This window comes from Staurois parvus, unplaced genomic scaffold, assembly GCF_062004578.1.
Source record: "Staurois parvus isolate SC_StPar_1 unplaced genomic scaffold, SC_StPar_1.0 ptg000579l, whole genome shotgun sequence".
In the NCBI taxonomy this organism is placed as follows: Eukaryota; Metazoa; Chordata; class Amphibia; order Anura; family Ranidae; genus Staurois; species Staurois parvus.
The window spans coordinates 263,850-290,139 of record NW_028318375.1 but is presented as its reverse complement, the minus strand read 5'-3'; the positions used below and the strand labels follow the sequence as shown (position 1 = coordinate 290,139).

General features: G+C 40.3%; 1 protein-coding gene across 1 annotated transcript in view; it reads right to left on the bottom strand.

Moving 5' to 3' along the window:
* SATB1 (SATB homeobox 1) overlaps window positions 1-22,863 on the bottom strand; it is a 198,718-nt gene extending 175,855 nt beyond the window's left edge. Inside the window, exon 1 of the mRNA XM_089692217.1 lies at window positions 22,789-22,863. The gene's annotated coding sequence lies outside the window, so the exon portion shown is untranslated. The remainder of the gene's footprint in view (window positions 1-22,788) is intronic.
* Window positions 22,864-26,290: the final 3,427 nt, after the last annotated feature.

Here is a 26,290-nt window from a genome sequence, read left to right as displayed (position 1 = left end):
AATTTGGTCCAGGGGTATTAAATTCCACAAACTCAAGACTCCAGTGCTATCCAAAATCTTTTCCCCAACTTAGGGCTCTTCTCTACCTTCTTGTCTCTGGGAAGAATTTGAACCCCAGTCTGTTTCCTTTTTTAAGGAAACAGACCGCAATATCTACATTCTGGTAGACAGCTGCCATCACCCCATATGGCTGTCTAATATTCTGAAACGCCAGTTCATGCGTATTAGGAGAAATTGCACTGATACAGACATTTACCATACTCAGGCCTTGACTCTGAAACAAAGGTTCATTGAAAGGGGCTATAATGAATCTACACTAACCAGTTCTATGGAATCTGTAGCAAATATGGATAGGGAAGAAATGCTTAAGAACACTAATAAACGAGGCCATACAAGATTTTGTCCATTTATCACCACCTTCTCAATTCAGCATAAAGCTATTAGTAAAATAGTCCGAAAAAATTGGGAAGTCTTGCAAGCTGATCCAGTCTTGGCACGGATAATACCTGAGAGACCAGAGATGATTTTCAGGAAAGCCAACACCCTGAGGAATAGGATAACCCCAAATGTGGCAGATCCACCTGTGACTACATCTTTTTTTACTAATTTAAAAGGGTTCTTCCCATGCAACAAATGCATCATTTGCTGTTGCAATAGCATAAGAAAAAGAAAAACTGAGTCTTTAATGTCAACTACCACGGGTAAAACCTACGATATTAATAACTTTATATCTTGCAATAGCCGCTATGTCATGTACATGCTTGAGTGTCCCTGTCAGAAACAATATGTGGGATGTACAACAAGGAGACTTCGGGACTGTTTACGAGAGCATGTATATATCACAAGAGGCTTCAAAGAACATTCACTCTCGAGACATTATAGGCAACATCATAATAGGGATCCCTCCACTCTCAAGTTTGTCGGGATTGATATTGTCACATCCCATTGGAGGGGTACTCACAAAAAGAGGGCTGTTTCACAGGCAGAAACAAAATGGATTTTTGAAATAGGTAGCCCCCACCCAAAAGGACTTAACATAGATATTGATCTTAATTGTTTTATCGACAACAGTTGATTATTATCATGTTTTTATGGGTTTTAGTGCTCTTTATAGTCCTTTTCATCCCTTTTTAGTATTTTTAGCCTATTTTACCCCCTTTTTTGTTCATTGGGTCACACATGTTTATGGTCATGTCCTCCTCCTCCTCCCTGTCATTTCTGTTATGGAATTTAGTTATATTTTATTGGATTCTACTCGATACGCTATTGCCCCAGTCTCTTAATTTATCATTTTAGGGATATTCTATATTACATACTTCTTATCTTGCTATAAACTTTTTCAGGTTATTTTATTCTATTTTTGATCCTATTTTTGATGGTATCTTATTCTATCCATTTTGATGGTATCTTATTCTATATATTTTTTACATGTTAGTATCTGTCTATTTATTGATGTAAATTTTTGTAAGGACTTTTATGACATTTGAGTATTCTATATTTTCATTGCTGTACACTACCCCCTTTTTGCCATGGGATGTTTTTTAATATTTTTTTATTATTATATTTTTTGATATTATATTATTTAATGTATATAAACTTTATATACATCTATATGAACATCATTTTAATCATTTATCTAATTTTTAACACATTCCCAATCTTGAGGTTGGTTGGTTGAGGAATGGTTCATTCATGGCATATTGTCACTACAGTATGACACTACTGTATTGTTGCTATGAACCCTTGATCTTGTGATTATAGTGTATTCATTTTGATATGGTACGTTTTTTTATGACAATTGTTATTTGGGATTTGGTCCTACATTTACCCTATTTTCTACACCTTATGGGTTAATTTTCTGTAGTGTAGTCTGATACAGACGCCTGCAGACATTATTTATGTCACTCACACACGGACCATGGCAAAATGGCGCTCGCGCATGCGCGCGGGGTTGTTTATGATCTCCGGCAATATGGCGTGCGCATAATGCGAGTGCACTGCCTTCGACTAGATGGGGCGCACGCTGGGCGCATGTGCCACCTACGGCATGATGGCACGCACGCATAAGCGCATGCGCCGCCCATAGTATTTATATACCAGACACACGGCACGGTCATAATGGCAATCCTTTCTGAAGAAGTGCATTAGCACAAAATGCGTCAAAGGACGAGCCAGTACGCCATGACGTCACACCGTCGGTACCCCATGTAGGCCCAGCAGCCACCTATTGATTGTGGATGGTCAGTGCTTCTCCACTTTGTTTGCTTTTTTAACCATGTGGAATTGTTACTTAATAAATCATTTTTACCAATTACTGCACTATGGGCTATCTTCTGTTTGGCTCTTTGGTGAGCTAATATTCATTTATAGAGCCCATTCCGGGTGACTCAGTGGCAGACATTCGAGTGGCAACATTCCATTAATCCAGAGGAGGGAGCTGTTTCCATTAAGATTGGTTGACAAGCATCCATCCATCCATTAAGGAGGCCTCTGGCTGGACCCTATCTGCACCCACCAAGGAAGACACCTTTAAAGTTAAATACTACCCAGAGGGAGGAGAATCCATAAACAGCATTTCCCATCCATCCCATCCTGAGAGGGGGACCTCTGGCTATATTATTTACATGAGTATTTAAAATACACATATGGTGAGTGCGTATTTTTACCACACTTCTGACACGCCACTGAAGTTTGAAGTCACTATCAACCTTTGTAACAAGCAATTTTTACCATGAACTGTCACATTATTTATTTGCTCTATTTATTTGCTCTTTTTATTATCATTATTATTCTAGCGCTGCACTTTGTTATAACGAACCCCAGGACCAAACAGAAGCACCCCAACCAGCCTAGCTGGAACTCTCCATGTCTGAGGTCAGGGATATAATATCCCTCATACTCAGGGCTGTAACAGTGGGCACCAACATAGGGGTTGATTTAGTAAAGGAATACTTTTCAGGCAAACAGACTGTTCACTTTACAAGTGTATGTGCCCTCCACAAGGGAATTTGCTTCAGAACTTAGTAAATGAGGGGAAGCTCTGCTGACTTTTATCATCCAATTACGTACAAGCAAAAATGTTTTTTTTTTATTTTCCTAATGTGATTGGGTATTCTTTAGAAAATGAAGCTTCACCCCATTTACTAAACTCAGGAGCAAATTCCCTTGCAGAGTGCAACTGCACTTACAAAGTGAATCAACCACATAGTGTCCCGTACCCTCGTCCTAAAGGAACATAAAGAGTTTCCAGCATGACACAGGCTAGACTATACCACATGTACAGTACATGCCCACTCCATAACTCTTAACCCTGCTTTCTTCTACTCACAGGTTTTTTACTCAGGTAAATGTACTTAGTAACAAGAATGTCCAAACCAGCAACCATCAAACATAATGCCCTTTCCTTTAAGAAGTTCTGTTACAAATGGAGCACAGTTATCCTATTCTTTAACAATGTCCAATGTTGAAGCATATCCTTTGAACACAGTATTAGAACCCTTTCACACTGAGATTTTAAGTTCTTTTGTATTAACAAAAAGTGCAAGAAAAACTCATGAAAAATGCTTCCCTATGTATGTTTTCACACTGAGGTATTGCGTTTCCATTGCGTTGTATACAATCCTGCTTGCAGCATTTTTGGAGTATGTTCAGTTAAAAAGCACACTTCCTCATTAAAACCAATGGAAAACGCAGCAAAAATGCACCCAAGATGCATTTCTGGTGCAGTTTGTGAGTCACATTTCCTTGAAAAAAAGCAACGCAAAGCGTGGTAAAAACACTACAAATACACATTCGCGTTTTTGCGGTGGATCATTGTGAAAGTGATCTTACACAACACTCCGCACATTTTGAGTCACCAGGAAGAGAGTCTTAGTACCCACCAGGAGCAGACTGACCATTTGGAAACTCGGGCACTGTCCGAGGGTCCGGGGTCAGTAGGGGGCCCCATGAGATGCCCCTGGTACCTTTTTCATAGGCTTTTTTGAGTTTGGGCAAGGACACAGAGGCCCCATGATCCCCTATTGCCCGGAGGCCCCATGAGTTGTCAGTCCGCCCCTGGTACCCACACTTGGAATATAAAAAATATATCTATAATCTCTGGCATACAAGATGAGCACCCGCTTCTACTTCCTTTCTCCCAGAGAGGAATCCATCACTTTTCCCCAAAGGGGAAAGCACTCACCAACAAATTGTGTATGTCGTGCTGTAGATATTCTTCACCCAACCAGCTAAATGGGACCAACCAACCTAGTACAATCAAGTTCATCAAGATCAGTCACATTTGGGCAGATGTTTAGTGGCATGTGAGAAATAATACATTTTGCCTGTGAGCAGTTGTTTCTGTATGCCTGTTCTACCTCTATCTGCTTTCTCTTTCTACAATTGCCTGTTAGCCAGATCCCTCACTTTATCTGCCTGTTCTTTCTGCAGTTAGCTTCATTTACCTGTTTTCTCTGTAGTTGTGTCTATTTGTCACTTATCTCTTGAGCAGCCTTTCTCAACCTTTTCAACACAGAGGAATCCGTGAAATAATTTTCTTGTCTCTGGGAAGTCCTGCTAAAGATGACTGTATATACAACTCATGATACATTAGTGTGATGGTCAGTGGGAAGAATGCTCCTTACACTTGTCATTGGGAAAACTCCCCCTTTACAAATAGATAAAAAGTTCAGTGGTGTTAGTGGGAACTTATCTGAGAGGCAGAAATTTCTCATTGCTCAAGGAACCCCTGGTAACCTCTGGAGGAACTCTGGTTGAGGAACCTTGCTGTAGAGGAATAAATATGATTTTTTCACTTTGCAGTTAGCTGTCTGCCAGTTTTCTCAACAGTTATTCCTATATGTCTGTTCTCTCTACAAATACCTTTCTGCCTGTTCTCTTTATAGTTAATTGTATATACTTGTGCATGCTACATTTACCTTTGCTATGCTTGTTCCCTCTACAGATATCTTCATCTGTCTGTTCTCTATACAGCTAATACCATTTACCCGTTTTCTTTATAGTTCACTACAGTATATCTGCCTGTTTTCAGTAAAGTTAATGTCATTCTTTTCTCTGTAGTTCAACTATATCTGCCTGTATAGTGCTCTGTGAGCAGAGAGCTGGTGACTGTTAGTCACATCTCTCTGCTCTGTCCCCCCCCCCCAATTATTATCTAATTATTATTTAATTATCTCTACCCACCTGTTCTCTCTTTTCTAGTTACCTCTACCTGCCTGTTCTCTCTTTTCTAATTTCCGCTACCTGCCTGTCTACTCTATAATTGTCTCTGCCTGTTCTCTCTACAGTATCCTCTTCTTGCTTCTTCTCTCTCTAGTTACCTGTACCTCCCTGTTCTCTGTACTGCTACCTTTACCTGCCTGCTCTCTCTCTAGTTACCTCCACCTGTCTGTTATCTCTATAGTGACCTCTACCTGCCTGTTCTCTCTCCAGTTACCTCTTTCTGTTCTCTCTACAGTTACCTCTACCTGCCGGTACTATCTACATTTACTTCTATCTGCCTGCTCTCCCTACAGTTACCTCTATTTGTTCTCTATATTGTTACCTCCATACAGGGGTGGACTGACAACTCATGGGGCCCCTGGGCAATAGGGGATCATGGGGCCCCTGTGTCCTCACCCACACTCAAACCACACCCAAGAAAGCCTATGAAAGGTACCAGGGGCATCTCATGGGGCCCCCTACTGACCCTGGGCCCTCGGGCAGTGCCCGAGTGCCCAAATGGTAAGTCCACCCCTGCCTCCATATGTTTTCTCTCCATTTACCTCTCATTTTCTCCCTCCAGTTACATGCATCTGTCATGTCTTTTTACAGCTACTTCTATCTGTCTGTCTTCTCTACAGTTACCTCTATATCCCTACAGTTAACTAAGTCTGCTGGATTTATTTGCACTCTCTTCTATTCTTTTGTTCTTTCTACAGTTACAAATGTTATAAAAGTTAATGCAGCAATTGTGCAACACTGCCACATAACTGCATCCATACTCGTATTCTCAGCTATTATAATTTCAAGAGTTAACTGTATAATATTGATCTTTTTATATTATCCTTTCAAGGAAAATACCAGAGGTTAACATCTCTGACAACCACTCCAAACTATCCCATGATAGAGAACACCAAAATATTCACACTCAGTTCAGAAAAATGAAAATAAAACACACTTGCTGACAAGTTATATTAGATTTCATGCTGTGCAAAGTGCAGTTCGAAATAACTCAGATTTGCTAAATTTACAGTAATTATAGTAGATAATTGTGTGATGGTTACATTTACTGAAATGCACTGTGGATAATTAATAATGTAATTAATATTGTTTCTTTGCAGGAATTTCTAATGTGACAGTTGCTGGTTTCTACATTCAGTAATAATAAACATTTTGTTTATATAGAATGTTGGTCCCCAGGGAACTAAACACTTTATAATTATAAAAAAATAATAAAGAAAATATAATAGATTCTATAAATACCAGATTCATGTTACCATTTACATCTCATAATTGTGGCCTGATAAATGAATGCTTATTAAAAGATATGTAAACCTACAAATTTCAAGATTTTAGCATACCTGACAGCTGGGGAGATGTCATGTAGGTGTGAGAAAGGGAAATGACTTTCTGATTATACATTCTACTTGGAAGTAGAGGCTTCTTTGGTGACATATCCTGTGTAGTTCAAATGAGGTCAGCTTGATAAGCAGAACAGTTACCTATTGTAGTGTTAGTGTCATGGCTGACAGAATCAGTACAAGATCCTTTCATATGGAATGCCAGGAATTGCTAGCAACAAGCATTTTTTTACAACTATTGATACATTCCCACACCCCTCATAAATATAAGATGTCTTTAAGTTGAATCTTCCAATTTGTGAGGAAGTTCAGGAGTGCTGTGTAGGAAGAGATACTGCTTTTATTTATTTATAGTAAGTTTTGCATTAGTATATACTGTATCTTCCATGGCAATGCCCAGGTGCCTTTTGTTTGATAATAGCTTATCTACTAGCCCTGCAACTGGCTAGAAAGAATTTTAACCCCTATCCTTCAGTAAGGTTCACCTCAAAGTTTGAAAACCTCTAGTAAGATTTACATAACTGCTCGGAAACTGAACCTAGGCAGATCTTTGCATCTTTAAATGATAAGTTCACCTTTTGGACAAAAATAATAAATGCATATTTTTTTGCAAGTAAAAAAATGTGCAGTTATTAGTTTTATCTACAGGAGCCTGGAAAGCATTGCACCAGTGATCAGTAGATCACGGATCCCATGCAGGTCTCCTGCAGACCTGTCAGAATATCTGCTTGAGTAGGGGATGTACAGCCAAGCAGATATTCTGACAGGAAGCTTGAATGAACTACCATTCACAGCATCCGTGAATGAATGCCCCACACAGCCATGCTGTTTTAAAATCTGACAGATATTATGGGGAAAACTTCCTCCCGTATTATCTGTTAGTGGGAGATGGGCGGCGGGCGCGACTGCAGCTATGGGAATATGTTATATGTTCCACCCTAAAAACGGGTGGAACATGTAACATGTTCCCAAAGGTGAACTTATCCTTTAATACCTAAGATGAAAATATAAATTTATATATATATATATATATATATATATATATATATATATATATATATATATATATATATATATATATATCAAAAGCATTGTCAAAATGAATGATATTTTCTAATTATTTTAGGCTGGAAATATACATTTTAAAAATCTGATCAGATAATGAAGCAAGGGGAGATGTCCCTTGAAATGTTGCTGTCCCAGGCCTGGTACAGTGATTGAAAGATGAGTGAGGAGCTTTCTAAAATTCAGTGAACACCATATATCCATGTCAGATTATAGGTCTAAGATCATTATTTCCTTGTGCATGTCAAATTCAGAGCAGGACAGAAGGAAGGCTCTGTAGACTGCACCGAAGGGCAAGTCACATGTGTGTGATGATTTGTCATTCTGCAAGACATTACTGCTTACATTTAAAAACACTGAATCCTGCCTCTAGAGGTAATTATTCTTTATTACTGTAAAGGAAAGAAATGGAGCTCTGAGTAAAGGAAGCATAGCACTCTAATTGCATGAACGAGGATCAGAGACAGTGGCAGTAGCAGCATGTGGCCCAAAGGGAGCATGGGTCTAGTAGCAGCTGCAACCTCTTCTCCTACACTGCTTTGTAGTACTAACCTGTCTCTGAAGAGTTACCGTTTCCACCTAAGTGGTGGATTATATAAAATTTATGGTGTGAAATAATTCATGTCACACTAATGTTTAGCTTTTAGCAAGTTGCATTTCAGGATATGTAAATATATGCAAACTTCCACTGTAAAATGTGACAGAAACATACTATATTTGCAATGTAGCACACCAGCATTTTGTCATATGATACTTTGCAATTTTGTCTTAAGTAAATCTGTTACAAACCCAGGCATATCAGGTAAAAATGTCACCTTCAGTGAATATCACATATTACAATGATTGGTAAAATCAAAGATACTATATAGGCAGTTCAGTTTCTGTCCAATCTCAAATTGTCTTGTAAATGTTGTGATATTAGACCCAGCACCTATCACCTCCAAAACCTTTCCATTTCCTTCCTTCCATTTCCAGTTCACCAGGAGGAAAAGCATGTGTAAACTGGAGCATAAAGAATAAATGGAAGCAAATAACCTATTCCAGCATATAGACATATACAGTAGGTCTTTGTTAAACTACTGTCTAGTATTTGCCTCAGTTATTCTTCTGACCAACCATTCTAAAACTCTAAAGGCCATGGGGGAAATTTATCAAAACTGGAGCCACCAGCATCTTGAGCAGCTGTGCCTGTAGCTTTTTTGTTCAAAGCTTACCTGAACAAGCTGAAGTTAGAAGCTAACTGGTTGCCACGTTTAGCTACTCTAGTTTTCATAAATTTCCCCTACTGACTTTTGCTCATTTGCTTAATCAAAGGCAAAATCAAATGACTTGCTCAAGGATGTCCTCTGCTTCAAATTGGTGGTGATAGCCATGGGACTGCACTGTGCAACCAGTGAAATGGATATGCTGAAGGCAGTAGTCATACATCATGCAGGAACAGTGGTGAGGCTGTCATGTCCTGACATAGCCACCACCTTGTACCACGACTCACTGTCAGCTGCCCTAGACTCTCTGGCACCCCTAACCACATGCATCATCAAACCTAGGCCGCTTCAACCATGGCAGAATGACAGCACTAAATGCCTCAAATGTCGCAGTCGCGCACTGGAGAGACTGTGGCGCAAAACCAGGTCCCCTCATGCATTCTCCCTCTACAAATCTGCCTTCCTCACTTACACCTCCTCCCTCCACGCCACCAAGCAGGCCTACTTTGTTAACCTGATCAATACCCTCTCCTCCTGCCCTCGCCGACTCTTCTCCACCTTCAACTCCCTGCTCTCTCCCCCCCCCCCCTCCTCCACTCAGTACCTCACTCACCGCCCACGAGATTGCCACCCATTTCCACAACAAGATTGACGCTATCCGTAAGGACATTGTCAACTCGCAATCTACCTCCCCACCCCGTCACCCCCTCATCTCCCCCCTCCTCTGCCCTCACAACCGCACTGCCCCCCACCTCTCCCAAGGCCCCGCCCACCGTAACCCCCCCTGCACTGCACTCCCTCAGCCCTGTCACCACTGAGGAAGTCGCCAAGGTCCTCTCAGAAGCCCGCCTCACTACCTGCCCCCTGGACCCTATCCTCTCTCAACTCCTCCGGTCACCCCCCTCTTCCCACATCCGCTCCCTCACCCACATCTTCAATCTCTCCATCCCTCCCCCCTATAGCACGCTCATATCACCCCCATCCTCAAAAAGCACTCCCTGGATCCCGCGGACCCCAACAACCTCAGACCCATCTCCCTGCTGCCACTCACCTCCAAGCTCCTTGAGCGTATAGTCTACGATCGCCTAAGCGCCCACCCTACTGACAATAACCTCCTTGACCCACTACAGTCCGGCTTCCGTCCCCTACACTCCACTGAAACTGCCCTCCTCAAAATCACTAACGACCTACTAAACGCCAAAGCCAAGGGCGACTACTCTGTCCTCCTTCTCCTGGACCTCTCCGCGGCCTTCGACACCCCCTCCTCCTTAATAAACTACTCTCCCTTGGCATCAGAGATACCGCTCTCTCCTGGTTCTCATCGTACCTATCTCGACGCTCCTTCAGCGTCACCTACAATGGTGCCACCTCCCCCTCCCTCCCCCTCTCTGTTGGGGTCCCCCAAGACTCTGTCCTTGGACCCCTTCTCTTGTCCATCTACACCTCCTCCCTGGGCAAACTCATACACTCCCACGGCTTCAACTATCACCTCTACGCTGATGACACTCAAATTTACCTCTCTACCCCTCTCCTCACCCCCACTATCTCCGCCCGCATCACTCACCTCCTAAACGACATCTTAGACTGGATGTCGCTACATTTCCTCAAGCTTAACCTCTCCAAAACTGAGCTCCTCGTCTTTCCCCCTGCCCACACCCCCCCCATCCCATCCATCATCACTAACACCACTCTCCTTCCAACCTCATGTCAAATCACTTACAAACACATGCAGGCTCCACCTCCACAACATTGCCAAGATACGTACCTTCCTTACCCTAGACACCACTAAACTACTCGTACACTCCCTGATTATCTCATGCCTTGACTACTGCAACTCCCTCCTCACCGGCCTACCCCAGTGCAAGCTCTCCCCGCTCCAGACCATCCTGAACTCAGCGGCTAGACTCATCCACCTCACCAACCGCTCCACCTCTGCCACCCCCCTCTGCCTCTCCCTCCACTGGCTCCCGATTGCCCAACGCATCAAATTTAAACTTCTAACCCTGACCTACAAAGCCGTTCACAACACTGCCCCTGACTACCTCACCAACCTGATCCCCAAGTACCGTCCTACCCGTACCCTTTGCTCCTCACAGGACCTCCTTCTATGCTGCTCCCTGGTCTCCTCTTCCCATGCACGACTGCAAGACTTCTCCAGGTCCTCCCCCATCCTCTGGAACTCACTGCCCCAATCCATCACACTGTCGTCTTCCCTCCTCACATTCAGGCGCTCCCTCAAAACCCATCTCTTCAGGGAAGCCTACCCCACCCTCACCTAACGGCCATTCTTCCTCATTCCTCCCACCACTTCATTCCCCTCAGCTACTTCCTACTGTACCACTACCCCCTCCCTCCTAGATTGTAAGCTCGAAAGAGCAGGGCCCTCTTACCCCTCGTACGTTGTTATTGTTGTACTGTGCCCCTATATTGTACAGCGCTGAGCAAACCCTTTGGCGCTATATAAACTCGATGTAATAATAATAATAATAATAATAATTACAGGCTGTGTGCTGGCGTTCATGTCCCTGTCACCTTTTTTCTCTTGATGTCAAGAAAAACTATCAGAATTGATTCATGATGATAGCAGATGAATGAGGCAGCAGACAGAAATGACACTTAGTGCTCTGTAATGAGACAGGTACACACTTGAGAAGAATATGCTTTTTCATCTTTCATGTCTGAGGTTTACAACAACTTTAAGGTTAGAAAAACCTTGTATCTTTAGAATCACTTTAATTATTCAATAGGTATGCAGTGATAAATAAATCATAGTAGTGATTCAAATTTCAGTTTACAATAATTGCATCACTGTCATAAATTTTCTGGTTGATTGCTATTGGTTGCTGTCAATTAATTGTCCTTATACTTCCTTGCCAAATAAACTTATCAGTGCCATGTATAAGGCTAGGTTCACATCTTAGCGGTTGCTTGAAGGCATGTAATCGTACGTGTTCCCATACCCACAGAGAAAACTGCTGCTGCTTAGAAGATGTGTGGGAGTACCATAATTCCTAATGGCACACCCATGAACTGGAAACCGCACTGTGGTTTCCCTCACTGGGACCTGCACTGCACTATGCAATTTACCTGCGGCCATATTTTTGGAAAAGGTGAGTTTTCAGAAGGTACAGCAACCCATCCATTTGAGCAAATGCAGCCGCCAGAAACCACATAGATGTGAACCAGGTCTAATGGTGTGAAATGTTGCTATAGATGGTTTTCAATAGGGATGAATTTTGAGTTTGGATGGATTGTGAGTTCCACCCAAACTCAGCTGAACAAACTGGACATATTTGACCAGGAAACATTGTCAGGTGGTAGGTCGTCATGGCTGATGATGGCTCTACATCACTTGATGACATGAATAATGCTAAATTTATATTAGCTACTTTGTTTAAAATGTTCATATTTTTCAATCAGTTCCCCTCTAGAGCATTTTTTCATTTTTTTACACACATTAACATTTGTATTTTTAGTTATAAAACTACTTAAAATCCATTATATATTTTCTGAAAGCAAAGGCCCCGTAGAATAAATAGCTGCAATTTTTTTATGTTGCATGTTATTTGTGCAACCTGTTTAGAAAATCTATTTTTTCTGGAAAAAACACTAAAGTGAATTTTATTGCAAGGAAACATAATTTAATCCCTATTTTTTTTAATTAAATTAAAGAAGAGGTAGTGTCAGTTGTATGTTTTCTTGCACAGACTAACTGGACTGCTCTAATTTTGGATGACCATTTGCTTTGTATAATTTATGCTGTACAATGTAATTGACTTTAATAAAGCACTCCTGTATTTTTAGTGTTACTAAACCCAGGACCTGCATTCACTATATCTGGTCTCTCACACTACACAGAACATGGAAATGCAATTATTTTAGTAAATATAAACTGCTAAATACCTTTTCTCATCAGCAGTTAGAGCAGTCTTGTGACTTCTATCAGTGTCCAGCCCAGCACTGATTAAAGCTTGGAGGAGTTTTCATTTTGCTCTAGGAGGATGCAGAACCCCTGACCTCTCTCTGGACAGTGCTGATTGGCCCTGTGCTAATCACATGTACTCTCCCAAGAAAAAACAAAACCTCTTTAGAAATACACACCAAACTGAGCATGTGCAGAGTGTCTCCACACAATATATGTTATCAGGAGATATAAGGGGGACACTGGAAGAAGGGGAGGATCAGAGAAGTCAGGATCAAACAGTCCTTTTATACAATGTGGAGGATTAACCCTTAGGTTCCACAGTGAGTATAACAAGCATGCGTTACTTCATATACAGACTGATTTTACTGTTCTGGGTATAGTAACACTCTAAAAAAAAATTAAAAAAAAGATGAGGTAGTGTAGAGTAAATAGATATTAAATGTGACAAACCTTAAAACTGCTTGGCCCCGAAAAATGGCAAAAAATGATGGCACTTCAAATTTTTAATATGTGATGCTTTAATTGCCTTTACAGCTCATCATTTTGCAGTAAACCATAAAAGAGGTACCTAGAATTATTGGTCTCACTCCAACATTCACAAAGATATATAACACGTGTTAAGCAATCACCATTTACTTATATTTGCGTGTTTCCATCTGTGGGTGTGTTTAAAGTTGCTTTTAATTTTGACTAACAAAGTGATAGGTATTCTTTATGGAGACATTGGCGGCTATTAGACCTCTAATGTCTGTCCTGCCCTTCACTGCAGCTAATCAAGCACAGCCATGAGCTTTTTGTTAACCCTTCACATTTGAATGTATATAGCAGCTAAACCTGCCCTTGTTTTATCCATTGTTAAATAAGCTCCAACATGGAGACTGTCAAAACTGTAGAGTTAGGACAGCAGTATACAGAGGAGCCTTGATGTTGGCACTGCAGCTTTTAAACCCTCTGTTTTAACATGAATCGTTGGGCAGAGTCAGTTTGGCTTGTTTGCAGGCTTAGCTGGTCAGAGTGCTGGGAAATTTTTGTTTGTTTGTGATGTACATTTATTTACTATTATTACAGGTACTTATATAGCGCCATCAATTTACGCAGTGCTTTATGTATACATATTGTACATTCACACCAATCCCTAACCCTCAAGGAGTATACAATATAAAGTCCCTAACTTACATTCATACATACATACACATTTACATTTTTTAGGGCCAATTTAGACAGGATCCAATTAACCTACCAGCATGTCTTTGGGGTGTGGGAGGAAACCGGAGTACATGCAAACTCCAGGTAGGCAGTGCCATGGTTGGGATTCAAACCAATTACCATAATACTGCCAGGCGGAAGTGCTAACCATTTAGCCACTGTGCTGCCCATTGCTCTTCCATCTGTACCTTACTTCAAAGGCTATAAATTGGAGTGGTTGCCATCTTTTTGCATTACGTACACAGAGCGTCCTTAGTGGTAAAGCACTTTGTCACCATGTTGGTGAGTTTAGTTACTGTTTCACTTTTTTAGGGGAGTGAATAATAAGGGACAATAATGTAACAAAAAGGCAGTCATCATGAAATCAGAATATCTGTTTTGGATTCTTATTCCAGGTCGCTGACTCAGAATGTATTAAGCCCATTAAATCAATATGACATCAAGGAAATTAGCATTTTTTAAAGGAGGTCAACAATGAAAAGCCATATATTTCTCTAAATACAGTATATTTTCTCCATACAAGATTCTTTTAAAGACACTTGCAATGATATCCCATTCATTCATTCAAGATGATCGTATATGAGCAGATTTTTTGTCAATTTCAGGTTTTGAGAATTGCACCTGACTATTCCAGTCATGCAAAGCTGTGACACATCCTGTTAGTGCCTGATTCCTATATATTCCAATTAGTCCATTACTTAACTTAAAGGGTAAGTCCACTTTCATGGAAAAAATATAGCAAATAAAAAGAATGTAGCATATCCATTTGCTACGCCCACCATGTTGTCATTTATTATTTTGAAAAATTACCTCTACTTTTTAATTTGCAGCCACTGTAAGACCCTGCAACTTTTCTCACTAAAACACAAGAGTGCACCAGCTTATTACCCTTAATGAACCAGTCCTTCCTATTCAGACTCAGTCTGCGATCAGTCTGGTGAAACAAACAGCTATTTCTTTAGAGCAATAAAAGGTTGGAATCTGCTACAAAGTTTGCTAAAATCCCTGCAATGTGCATTGATCACCCAAAATGGATTATTTTCTTTCTGAACAAAAGTAGAATTACTCTTTAATTGCTAATATAAATATATGGAAACCAGGATGAGGCAGACGGAGTTTTGATAAATACCAAGAAGTGCCAGGTCTTTGCACAGTCAGAACGGTTTGGCATTTAGGCACGGGGGCGCAGATTGCTAAGGAAGACTCTAGGTTGCCTGCACGTTATACTTGGTATTGTCTCTTTAACAATACATTTAATAATTTTTTTGAATGAATGCATAACTGCACTAAAATGTTTTCTACATCTACCTTCAATTCAGCTTTTATAAGGGATGACTTACCTTATATCTTTATTTTAATATTAGTTAACCACTTGCCTACCAGGCACTTATACCCCCTTCCTTACCAGGCCAATTTTCAGCTTTCAGCGCTGCCGCACTTTGATTGACAATTGCGCGATCATGCAACATTGTACCCATATGAAATTTTGATCATTTTTTTCTCACAAATAGAGCTTTCTTTTGGTGGTATTTAATCGCCACTGGGCGCTTTACTTTTTGCGCTATAAATAAAAAAAGTGCAAAAAATTTGAAAAAAAAAATTTATTTGTTTCTTTTATAAAATTTTTCAAACAGGTATTTTTTCTCCTTCACTGATGTGCGTTGATGAGGCAGCACTGATGGGCACTGATAGGCGGCACAGATGGGCACTGATAAGCAGCACTAAAGGGCACTGATAGGCAGTACTAATGAGGTGGCACGGATAGGCGGCACTGATAGACAGCACTAATTAGGGGTCACGGATAGGCGGCACTGATATGCAGCACTGATAGGCGGCACTGATAGGTGACACTGATTATGGGTACTGATAGACGGCACTGACTGGCATCACTGCTGGGCACTGACTGGTGGCACTGACTGGCACAACCCCTGGGCACTGACTGGTGGCACTGACTGGCAGCACTGCTGGGCTGCACTGGTGGGTGGCACTGGTGGGCAGCACTGGTGGGTGGGCACAGGTGGGTGGCACTGGTGGGCACAGGTGGGTGGGCACTGGTGGGCACAGGTGGGTGGGCACAGGTGGGTGGCACTGCTGGGCACATGTAGGTGGCACTTCTGGGCACAGGTAGGTGACACTGCAGAGTGGCACAGGTGGGTGCACTGCTGGGCAAAGGTGGGGGCACTGCTGGGCACAGGTGGGGGTACTGCTGGGCACGGGTGGGCGGAGCTAGTGGGCGCACTGCTGGGCGGAACTTGCGGGTGTCACTGCTGGGCACCGATCATCAGGGCACTGATCATCAGTGCCCTGATGATCGGTGCCGATCCCCGCTCTGACAACTGCCGGCACTTGCATTTCCCTGTGATCAGCGTGTCATTGGACACCGCTGATCACGTGGTAAAAGGCCACTGTGATTGGCCTTTTACCACATCACGTGATCAGCTGTGTCCGTAGGACACAGCGATCACGGAGATCGCCGGGTGCGCGCCCCCTGGGGCGCGCAGGAGAGCGCGTTCTGGGAGGACGTCATATGACGTCCACTCAGAACTGGCCGGCCGCGGTGAAGCCGTCATTCGGCTATGCGCGGTCGGCAAGAGGTTAATTTATTTAATTAAACTAACTTATTAATTAGTTAAACTAGATTATTACATAATATTGGTTGAAAAGAACAGACTTTTTTCCTTGGATCATTTTAGTATAGGTTTGACACACAGCCTTTTTAAAACATGTAATTGTGAAATAATATTGATATGTAATGTTAGGACTTTTTTTTTCTGTCTCCTAAAATAGTTTACACTGTTCCTTGCTCATCTCATAAATACGGTATAATTATTTCAAAATGCTTTTACAAAATGAGAAAACACTTTATCTTTCAGTGATCTGACTACTTTTCTTGCTGGCTCAAGCAGAATTATTGTACCAGAATTATTGGGAAGAATATTAATTATAAAAGGCCAAAACCCTTTTTTGATTGTTATAGTTATCCTGCTCAGAAGCTGAAAGCAAATGGTGTTTGCCATTTGCCTACCGTCCCTGCCCTGTTGAACAATATAACTGTTCATATTTAAGAATGTGAGGGTTGGCACAAATATTTGAGGACGATTTTTCTTCTGCCATGGTTTTCTGATGCCTTTAAGTTGACCTAAATCAAAAAGTTTGGTTAGAACATGCATAATCTCTGTCAGGTATTTTTTGCCTTCATTGTCCTACTGGAGAGATTTCCCTTTATTTATTGTCCTGTAAACATAACAAAATTTGAGTAAATCTCTCCAAAGTAAGGGAATTTATCTCTAAGACAATTGTCACTGGAACTAGTGCTTCCATGGCAGATCCCTTCCCCTGTAAGGATAACAACTCAAAAATTTGGAGTTTCTCTTAATTTCAGTCCCAAGAATGTCAGCCCCAGTGACAAGAATCAACAGGAATAGAGTGGGTGAATCTTTCCAGCTAGGACATGGACAGCAATATAACCATAATCAGAGGTTCTAAGCCTCTCTCAGTCCTTCCAAAGCTAAATATTAAATAGGGAGATGAAAATGAATAATGATGAAAGGGGTATTGCAACTCAACTTTTTAATCAAACAAAACTTGAAAGTATTAACTGTTAGTGCCACATCCGTATCAGACTACCAAAATACAAAAATTGTGGAGTGGAACTTTTGAGGCACAACATATTTCATTTAAACCTATTAAATCTTTTGAAAACAACATTCATAAAAACTTGAAAGTATGTTCACAAAAAATTTACAAAATATACACAGATATATATGAAGATGTTTCAGTCATGTGCTATTAAACCAGTGTATCTTTTCTGGTCAGATTATCTTTTGCACAGTACTGTAGGTCTGCTTGTTTCCTGGACATAATCCACTTCTGCAGGAGCTGAAAAATATATCTGTGCTTACACTGTTTGCTGCAAGTATCCACTTTCCACTGAGCCACAAGAAAAGGGGGATGGAGAGGGAAAAAAAGGAGTTTCCAAGGTATTCCACAACTAGACCACTCCCTCCACTTTAACATATCACCCTCTGAGGGTAAAGAGGCCAAAAGTGGGAATATGATGCATAAGATTCGAACAAAAAAGGCAAAAGTGGCCCACAATGGAATCAATCAGCTTCATCCTTGCTATTATAGCAATCTTCCCACCAGATATTATACTAGTCTCAAAATAGCACTGAGGTAGCCATATAAACTTTAGCATCTGCGGTATACGTTATCTAGGTAGTTACACCATAACTCAGTCCACATATCGGACCTCCAAAAATTATCCACTACCTGCTATGGCACTAGAATCTATTATGGGGTAATAACCCATGCTCTACAAGGACTGTTAAGCTTCATAAACCGAGAGTCAGACCAGCAGCATTATAATCACCACATTGCACCAGAGGCTCCCTGTTCCTCTCCCTCACCATTTTTATGAAGTGTTTTTAATAAAAGATTTATTATGTTTTAAATGAAACATGTTGTGCCTCAAAAGTCCCACTCCATTAAAATTTTTGTATTTTTGTATTTTGATCAACTTTTTTATTCCCTGATATACTGTTCTTGCAGGTTAGAAGCCCCCAGATCCAAACTCATGCTACTACCCTTTGTTTTTCATCTCTAGCTATTCTCACTTGATAGCTTTTCTTTTTTTTCTTACTTCCTACTTCTCCCTACTCCCACTTCCAAAGCCAGCTGCACTCTTCATGTTATACCTATGACAACCTACTCAAAATCCTCTTGTTATTGTCATTTCAATCCATAACCTTTAAATGATATGAGATATTTAGGTTATATCATTGTTAATGGTGTTTTGGCGTATCACTTGTAGAATATTATGGAATTGCGAGGGAATGTGTCTTATTTTCTTGATTATAACTTTGCTCTTTCTCAAAAATGTATTAATAATAAAAATGTATTCAACTGATAGCCCCTGTTCACACTGCATGTGAACTAGAAATCAAAGTTGCATGTCAGTGCGACTTTGAGTGTGGTTTGCAGACATCTGTGCGACTTCATGCATAGAAGGCTATGCAAGTCGCACCCAAAATCAGCAAAAGTAGTGCAAGAACTACTTTTAAATTGGTGCGACTCCAACAAAGTCAGAGTTGCACTGATCAGAAAGGTTCCATTGCGATCACTGGATGCGATTTGTCATACAATTTGAACAGTCAAATCACATGACAAGTCACATCAGTGTGAACCAGGGCTAAATGTTATTCAGAGAAAGAAAATATGTGTATATATAATCAGGCTTTTTTTCTCATAGAATAGGTGCAGGTACTCCTCTCTTTCAAGTTACCTTGTACCTGCCCCCCTACCCACCTCTGATCACCGTCCCTTGGTTCCACCCCCTACCCACATACCAGTACTGCAACTTTTAGAAAATACAGAACCATTCCTTTTGTGGTGATAAGTAATTTGTATGGAATTTGTTATTGACAACAAGAAAATCAGTAAAATAGATCCCCTTCAGCCAGTAACAATAGATTTCCCCAGCAACAATACCCCCCTCCCCAGCAACAATAGATCCTGCAGCATAAATAGACCCCCACAACAAAATACTTCCCACCCTCAGTAATGATAAATCTACACCAGCAACAATAGACCCCCATCAGCAACATCAGATCTCAGCAAGCATCAATAGACCCTTCTCTCAACAGAAGATCCCTCCCAGCAATATAAGACTCCCCAACAACAGTAGATCCCCTCCAATGACAATAGAACCCCCAGTAGCCACAACTATAGACCCTTCAGCACACCCAAACACTCCTTTCCTTTACATACATTCAGTGCTTGAGGTGCAATTCCTGCATTCCCACAAAAAAAAGCCCTGTATATTATTTAATGATGCTACTTGCAAAATTAACCCTGGGCTAAGAGGGTAAAGCTGCCCTTAGGCCCACAAGCCTATATATAAGTTATAATATATTTCCAGGGACCTTTCATTGCAGAGACAGAGCATATCATAGATCACAGAATGGTGATGGCAGATATCCTAAGAAATCCATCTTGTTTCTGCTCTCTTTTCATAATAATATTTATTTATTTCAGGTACTTATATAGCGCTGTCAATTTACACAGTGCTTTACACATATATATTGAACATTCACATCAGTCCCTAACCCTCAAGGAGTGTACAATCTAAGGTCCCTAACTTACATTCATACATACACATATTAGGGCCAATTTAGACAGGATCCAATTAACCTACCAGCTTGTCTTTGGAGTGTAGGAGGAAACCCACACAAGCACAGGGAGAACATGCAAACTCCATGCAGGAGGTGCCATGGTTGGGAATCGAACCCATTTACTGCAAGGCAGACGTGCTAGCCACTAAGCCACTGTGCCACCCTCAATATAGTTGCATTATGATAAATCAGTGTCTTTTCCACAGCTGTACATGTTCCTTATATTACACCGGTTGTAGTTTGTTTCAAGTACTGCTACTAGGAACACAGTCTCAACCAATCATACGCAATACTTCCTAAGAATATCCAAACCTCTACCATTTATGTATACACCCTGTCACTGACTGTGAGACTAAACTTACCCATAGATATGGGATAAATAGCTACTTATCTAACCATTTTCTGCAGAACTAGATAATCATATTTAGAAGATCATTACTTGATTTTTACATTTGGTGCTTGCTTTACCCATAGATTCCTAGACCTGTAAGGATAGGATTACGGTCCTCATAAGTCTCACCCTAGGTTCATAGTTATGCAGATTTTAGTGTGTTTTGCAGTTTGCAGAAATGCACTACAGTCCATTTAACATGATTTCCTATGGATCTAGTTCACATCTGTGCATATGAGCCAATGTGCTTCTTTTAAATGGTCAGGAACTTTTTTCCTGCAGCAGATTGCATTTTTTGTGCAATAGAGTTCAATAGAACCGCACCAAAAATGCAAGTGTTGAATTATCGATGCGTTTTGTGTTTTGTTTTTTGACAATAAGAAAGTATTGACTTTGATTCAACGTTGTAGTCCCTGGCACTCAAATAGCATGAAAGTAGCATCCAAGTCACATCCAAGTCACACCCATCTAAAGTCGCATCCAAGTCACACCCATCCAAACTCACATCCAAGTCACAACTATGCAAATTCACATCAAAGTCCAATCAAAGTCAATACTTTTCTATTGGCAAAAAAAGCAAAATGCGTCAAAAATGTGCTAAATAATGCAAAAAACTCTGGAAAAACGCATCAATCGTAAAACACATAAAGGTGTGAACCTAGCATTATTCCTGTTTAGCTGGGAAAACCATAAAACAACTGGGATTAAAGATGCATCTATGTCCAACAATTATATGAAGATCAGCCTGGATTGACCATATCGGATCTGGCCTTACTATGAGATTCCAAATCATTTTTGTGTTGCCTGCTGCTAAGGACATGACTGGGTCAGCCCAATCTGTCAGTGTATGGGCAAATTAATAAACTGAAACTTTTTTTTTTTTTACTAAGGCTAATCCAAATTAAAAATCAAGATAATTTCTAGAGTAAAATTAAAAAAGAAAATCCAAAGTATCTATTGCTCCACTATTTTTTTCCCCCAATTATTTCAAATTCCTTTCATGACCACTCACAATAATGAAAAGTGTGTATCCAGTCATATAGATCTTGTATGTGGCATTCATCATATATTCATGATTTGCCACTATTAAGGTGGGGAATGTTCTTCATGTGCATCAAAGTGCAGCTGTAAAATATATCATAGCGAGAGCACCATAAAAGTAATTGTGATCACATTTTCTAGAACCAATCTGATGAACCACATTTTTTTATGGATTAAGCATTAAATACTTCAGTAGGAACGAAGGCAGACACAAAAGCAAACCAACCTGCAGCAAAGATATGACAATGAAATATTAATCATACTCAATAAAAAAACGAGAGGGCATTACAATCCTGACAAAAATAGAGATAGGTGATGAAATATTCATAAGCAACAGTTTATAAAATCAGGCACAATACCTGTTATACACAGAGCAAGTGAATAGATGAAAGGTGGTAAAATATTTATCTGAACAGGAAAGAAATGGAAAATTTACAATTGAGTGTCCGAACATGACAGATTACAGACTTGCGTCATTATACTGTATTGTGCATGCAGGACTTTATGCTACAAATTAGCATGCTTTATTGAATTGCTTTTAATTTATGGACCCATGTGCAGTATAAATTGTGGACTGACTGAAGTTGAGAGTCAATAGGTTTGAAAAACTGAAAATAGATGTATCAAGGAAATTCACAATTCATACAAGCAAATATCAATAGCTGACCATATTCTCTACAGGGGAAAAATGATACTGTTTTTGGAAACTAAAGCTGACTAAACTAAATTGACCAAACCTAAATTGAATAAAGTTAGCTCATCATTGAAAGGTCTTTACCATATATGATTAGAAAATATGACAAGATATGCTGACAGAGCACTGAAGACTAGTACCAATATTAGTAAAACTTGAAATGTATCCAAGGTTTTCATTAATTGTAGCCAATCAGTCAGTTTCCCCCATGTGTAGTCATCATTATTTATGGCCCCCATGTGTGGCTGTCCAGAGCGCCATTTTTCCAAGAAGATTATAAATGTGGGTTTTTGCATCCCCATTTAAGTCTAGCTCCAGCTGAAATTTTTTTTTTCTTAATTTTGAATAAATTGGGGAAGGGATAGAACCACTGTCATTTTTTTGTATGCGTGTGTGCCAGCTGAGCTGATTTTCTCTATTTGTCCTGGTGACTATTGTCACTGGAACAGAACATATTAGGTAGTTCAAAATTGTATGGTTTTCATCACAACAGAAGGTGAAGGACATTTTATTTCATGAGCATACCTGTTCTGGTGATAACTTTGACAGGGTGCATTTCGCCTCATTTTGAGAAATTTCTTTTCACTTCCTGTTGTGTCTCTGTAACAGAAAGTGAACAAAAGACTTTCTAATGGATAACAAAAATGAATGATAAGACTACAAAAAGAAGGATACACTTAAATTATGTAATAAAATTCACAATAACTTACACAATAAAATGTTTCTAGTAAGACCTTTCTAAATTGCACCTTGGGAATTTGTTCTCACATGCCCTTCAAGAAAGCTAGCAATGTTCAATATATTGCATCATGTGTTGAGTACTGCTACTTCCTGGAGCAGTACTTTCATATCTTCTGGGGGTGGTGGCTGTTTCAAAGCAGAGAAGATGAGGAAAGAATGAGGTGGAAGTGGAAGGCAAGAAGTGTGACCTCTTACACACTGACACCCCGTTTTTTCTCTTCATGGCACTACTCCAGTAATATGGAGTTATTATTATGGTACTTAGCAAGTGCTTGTAACAAATGTACATAGGTTAGGAAGGAATTCCTTGCACAAGGTTACTTTTCTTGATACCAACCTAAACAACAATTAATTATAAAGGGGGTGAGCAGGATTTGCTGTTTTCAATGTGGAAACACCAAACTACAATTTTCAGCAGTGCCATAAAGCCAACTTTTAGTGTGTCTGTAAATGTGTGTTGCAAATGTCATTGTTATCTGGAAAAAGTGAAAAATCTCTAATCCAGATCATATTTTCTTTAAAGGTCCTCTTTATCATTCCTTGTGTTAGGGTACCCCACAGATACATCTTTTTCTGACTACTACTGCTAAAACCACACTATGTTAACAACAAAGAAATTTTTTTATTAGGTATGAAGTCTGAAGTTACTACAGTAACAGTTCTGCTTCCTTTGTTTTTGGCTCTCAGATGGACCAAAGTAAATAAGCACAAATTAATCAAAGAAATAGAAAAAAGGTTCAGAAAATAATAATGCAAAGGGTTAGGGTGTGAACAGGGGCAGAATGACAACTCATGGGGCCCCCGGGCAATAGGGGATCATGGGGCCCCTGTGTCCTTGCCCAAACTCAAAAAAGCCTATGAAAAAGGTACCAGGGGCATCTCATGGGGCCCCCTACTGACCCCAGGCCCTGGGGCAGTGCCCAGAGTTTCCAAATGGTCAGTCCGCCCCTGGGTGTGAACTATTGATGTTGTGGTTGTTTAGAACTAGCTTGGTTGCTCTTAGGAGTCTGGAAAAAAAGCTTTTGTTTAAAAATAATTGTAATATTCTTTCATCGCCCACAGATATCTGTGATGTATGAGCTAAGAATAAAATTGGAACCTGCAATGGGACAAGATTTTTTGATTACATATATTGATCACCTGAAATGCATGGGGTTTATCAGAAGCCTCTCCATAGAAACATGAGAAGCATAGCCATAGCATTGTGACAACATCGTCACAATGGGGTTATTTACTAAAGCTGGAAAGTGCAAAATCAGACTCACTTTTGCAAAGAAACCAATCAGCTTTTAACCTCAGCTTGTTCAATTAAGCTTTGGTAATAAAACCTGGAAGTTGATTGGTTTCTATGCAGAGGTGAGCCTGATTTTACACTCTACAGCTTTCGTAAATAAACATCATTATGTTCATAACGTTTTTATGCAATGAAGTCCATGTAGCTGGTACCAAACAATTTAAGACACCTGATAATATATTATGATGTACAATGATTCTTTGTCTATGGTGATGTTCCCACGTCATGAATTTAATCCCCTCTATGACTCCAAAGACATGTTGGTAGGTTACTTGGATCCTCTCTAAATTAGCCCTAGTATCTGTATGTATGAATGTGAGTTAGGGACTTTAGATTGTACACCCCTGGAGGGTTAGGGACTGATGTGAATGTACAATATAAATCTGTTTTAGCCCTAGTTCACATTGATGTGATTTCTGATGCATTCCAGAAAGCATGGAATCGAATGACAAGTGAAAGAACATGAGTTTCTATGGAGGCTGTTCACAATGTGAATCCAATGCAATTTGAAAAATGGTCCTGTGCAAATTTAGTGCGGTGCGATTTGTAGCTCCAAAGACTTGAATGGAAACTCTATCTGTGGACTGTAGGAGATTCCAGTACCAACTCATACTGTAGTTGCTCCTGAAATAACACTGCGAAACGGATTCAACTCACACCACATCAGTGTGAACCTAGGCTTAATGACACAGAACAGTTACTTGTGTTACTTTACTTATCTAGCACTTAACCTTCAATACGTGTGTCAAGTGCCCTACTTACTGTATATATAGTAGGGTTGCTTTTCACACCTAATCTGGAACAGATTTTTATTGTTTATATCAGTGCTTTGACATTCTCTGCTCATTTATGAAGAAGCAACAGGTTTGCTTAAATCCCCCTCCACAGCAGCATATTTTTACCTTTCATTCACTCCACCATTTCTCTGTTTAGCAACAGGAGTCAATAAGGTAAGGAGAAGCATGAGACCCACCTAAGCAACAATTCTGGGCCAATCAGCGCTGTCCCAGAGGAATATACAGTAAAGCCCTGTGTAAGCAGTGACTTACTGTTTACACTGTAATTTCCTCCCAGCATCTATAGAAAGTGGCGTAGGGAAAAGAAAGGTAGGTATGTGCTGCTCTAGAAGCCTAATATGAACCTGTTGTCCTGCATGTGAGAAACCAGGATAACTTTAAAGCTATACATTACATTATCTTTAATTTAGCTATCAATAAAGGAGAAAGAGTGTTGTTTAACCACTTGCCCTCCAGAGAATTTAACCCCCTTCCTGACCAGGCCATTTTTTCCGTTACGGCACTGCATTACTTTAACTGACAGCTGCGCGGTCATGCAACACTGCACCCAAATGAAATTTACATCCTTTTTTCCCACAAATTGAGATTTGTTTTAGTGGTATATGATCGCTTGTGCATTTTTTATTTTTGCACTATAAAAAAAAAGACTGACAATTTTGAGAACAAACAATATTTTTGACTTTTTGCTATTAAACATGTCCAGTAAAAAAATAAAAAAAATTAAATTTCGATATAAATGTAGGCCAAAATGTATTATGTGACATGTCTTTGCTAAATTTTTTTTTTTAACTTTTACTAGTAATAGTGGCGATCACAAAACAGACTGCGGGACTGCGGTGGGCATTCTGACACTGGGGGGAACTGACTTGGTGTCACTGACATCCCCAGTGACACCAATACTGTGATCAGTGCTAAAAAAACACTTACACTGTAGTAATGGCACTGGGTAGGAAGGGGTTAACATGAGGGCTATCAAAGGGTTAACTGTGTGCTGTTTCACTATGTGCTGTGCCCATGTGCTTCACTGTAAGCACACTGCTTTGGATGGCTGTGCAGAGCCATCCAAAGCAGTGTGCATGAGCTGACAGGGAGGAGAACTGTTTTGTTTACAAACAGTTCTCCTCCCCATTGGAGATGCTTGTCAATCACTGGGCGCCGGCGAGTAATTGCTGGCTGGGACCCAGTGATTGACAGC